Source organism: Cebus imitator, unplaced genomic scaffold, assembly GCF_001604975.1.
Source record: "Cebus imitator isolate Cc_AM_T3 unplaced genomic scaffold, Cebus_imitator-1.0 Scaffold26, whole genome shotgun sequence".
In the NCBI taxonomy this organism is placed as follows: Eukaryota; Metazoa; Chordata; class Mammalia; order Primates; family Cebidae; genus Cebus; species Cebus imitator.
In genome coordinates, this window is record NW_016107341.1 from 9,347,437 (window position 1) to 9,350,901 (window position 3,465).

The window sequence follows — 3,465 nt, forward strand, 5'->3', positions numbered from 1 at the left end:
TTTTTTTTTTTTTTTTTCAGTTGAATGGGCGACTCTGTCTCCCCGGTGTTCCAGTTGCCTGTTGAAAAGGTGCCAAGATCTCTGTGATTTCTCATGTGATTTCCCACTGCGCTGGCTGAAACAGCTGCGCTGAGATTAGTAGCGCTTATTTGCCTGGGAATCTCCTGGCCTGGCTTCCTGTTTCAATCTTTTTTTTTTATCAGTTGAATGGGTGACTGTCTCCCAGGAGCTCCAATCACCAGCTAAAATGGTGCCTGGACCCACGTATTTTGTGCCGAGACCTGCCGCTCTGGGCAAAACAGCCGTGCTTGCAACCTGTGGGGCTCCTCTGCCTGGGAATCTCCTGCTGTGGGCAATAAAAATCCGTCTGGAAATGCGGTGTCCACTCACCCTCTGTGCTTTCGCTGGGAGCTGCAATCCTGAGCTGCTCCTAATCGGCCATCTTGGGTCCGTCCCAGAAATGGGCACTTTCTTATACTATAGGGAATTTTTAAATTGTATATAAGCCTTCCAAGGTAAAGCTTGGCAATTTTTTTAAATAATAGAGACAGTGTCTCACCATACTGCTGGCCTCAAGCAATCCTCCTGCCTTAGCCTCTCTCTACTTAGCTTTAGTGCTGGGATTACAGCTGGGAGGCACCCAAAACCTTGTCAATTTATATCAAGGGCAATGAGAATGTCCATTCACCATGACTCACAAGTAATCTCACTTCTGGAAATACCTTGGAAGACAGTTCAATCTAAACAAAAGGCCATCTACAGAAACACAGTGAAAATCTGGGAGTAGTTTAAGACAGTAGTTAAAAAAGAAACAGTTATAAGAAATTAAACTGGTATTTATAGGCACCTGGTAAAAGATCAGTTAATGTTAGTGCTAGTTTTTTGTTGTTTTGAGACAGGCTCTCTCTCTGTCACCCAGGCTGGAGTACAGAGGCCTGATTGTGACTCACTGTAGTCTCAGCCTCCCTCGACCCAAGTAGCTATGACTATAGGCACATGCCACCACACTAGGCTAATTGATGTATTTTTCCATAGGGATGGTGACTCCCTTTGTTACTGCAGCCTGTTTCTGACTGTTGGCCTCAGGCCATCATCCTGCCTCAGGCTCCCAATGTGTTGTGATTACTGGTGTGAGCCACCACATCTGGCCAACTGATACTTTTGCATACTCAGGTTTAACAGTCGGTCCTTGGAACCAACATATAGGAAAAGTCCAAATAATGGTTGGGCGTATTGGCAAACACCTATAGTCTGAGTTTGGGAAGCTGAGGTCGGAGGATCACTTGAACCTGGGAGATTATCGCTGCAGTAAGCTGTGATAGCACCACTGCACTCTAGCCTGGACAACAGAGCAAGACCCTGTCTCAGAAAAAAAAAAAAAAAAAGTTAGAAATTGTAATGAGGTCTGTTGGGGAAAATTCCATAAGCAAAGTATAAATTTGTAGTGGGGAGATCACATAAGCACCAAAGCAGGAGCAAAAGGCCTCAGCCTATTTCCATATAAATGAAGAAGACAGTAAGTAGAAATATAACCGTAGTAGTTATTAGTTATTCATAGGTGATCTTAATTCTTTTACTAATGCCTCTCAGGTCAGAAGTGTGAACCTGGGGTGACATTGTGAAATGAATGACACTAAGGCAAGATGCTCTCAACCCTCTTTTGCCCGCATAAGGGCTGCTGAAGGGCGCCTCAGCTGTGTGGCAGCGCCAGCACTGTGAAAGCACTAAAATGACTGAGGCATCTCCTTCCTGGAGAAGTTTGGAGAAAACTCCACTTCTCCAAGCTCTTGTGGTAAGGCCTGATAGCTGTCAGGTAGGCCCACAGACATCTGGGGGCTTAACTGTTTCTAGTGATGCTGTGTTTCAGTGGTCATGTTCCATGTCTACTCTTATATTCTACTTCTGCACCTGGGTCCTTTTGTCTTAGAAAAGATAAACAGTAATAGTAATATAAATCTTAAATGTTTTAGTTTTTTCTTGATAAGTATGGTAAACGTGCTGTTGCATTATGCTCCTTACTTCAATTCAGGTGCCAGAAATTCCTGAGCCCCTACCTGATTTACACGTGATGTACTTGACCGTATCACTGCCATACCCTATCTACTTTGCCCCCAGTCTCTGCCATGCCCTACCTACCCTGCCCCCAGATTTGCAGCTCAATAAAAGTGAGAACGTCATTCGGGGCCACTGCTGGGTTCTGTGATTTGGGTAGCAGTGGACCCCTGGGCCCAAACTCTCTTTTTCTCTTCTCTGTTTCTTGTGTCTTTTATTTCTACAATTTCTCCTCTCTGCACCAGCTGGGAGTGACTCAGAGAACCCTGTAGGGCTGGACCCTATATAAATTAATGAAGCAAATGGCAATAAATTAATACAATTGAATTTCTGGAGTTTCTAACAATAAAGGTAAGAAAAATGCAAAACACAGAGACAGAGCATAAAAAAGAAATGAGGAAAGCATTCTACATGTATAATAGGATGACCCTGGTCATGTCTGTGCAGCAGCCGTATGTCATGACATGACATACCTTGGAGAGAAGTTAACAGATGAGTAAGTTGTTAAAAATGATCAGAGGATCAAAATACTGATAATGACATTTAAGTAAACCATGAAGAATCTCCCTAACTGATGTCAGAAAAGTGGGACTATTATACTGTATGTTGAAGTTCCTGTATAATATTATTTATTTGCCTTTTGTTTGTTTGTAGAAAATATAGCTACTAAAAGTTCTTCTTGCTGTCAAAAGAATATGTGGGATTAAATCATTAGAATTGATTCTTCTGGTTTTTTTTTTTTTTTTTCACTTTTATCTTCCTGCCATCATCCCACAGCTTATTTTAGAAATTTTTATTTTTTTAGAAAATTGAACAAGTGCTTGTTGCAGTGGATCATACCTCTAGGATGGGCAGTGGCGGTGGAAGGGTCACTTGAGGCCAGGAATTTGACACTAGCCTGACCAATAAAGTGAGATCCCATGTCTATGAAAAAATTTTTATTTTATTATTTTTTTATTGCAATTTAGGTTTTGGGGTACATGTGAAGAACATGCAAGATTGTTGCATAGGTACACACATGGCAGTGTGATTTGCTGCCTTCCTCCCCTTCCCTATATCTGGCATTTCTCCCCATGCTCTCTCTCCCCAATGCTCCACCCCCCACTGTGCCTCCCCCATTTACCCCCAACAGACCCCAGTGTGTAGTACTCCCCTTCCTGTGTCCATGTGTTCTCATTGTTCAACACGTGCCTATGAGTTAGAACATGTGGTGTTTGATTTTCTGCTCTTGTGTCAGTTTGCTGAGAATGATGGTTTCCAGGTTCATCCATGTCCCTACAAAGGACGGGAACTCATCATTTTTGATGGCTGCATACTATTCCATGGTGTATATGTGCCACATTTTCCCTATCCAGTCTATCATCGATGGGCATTTGGGTTGGTTCCAGGTCTTTGCTATTGTAAACAGTGCTG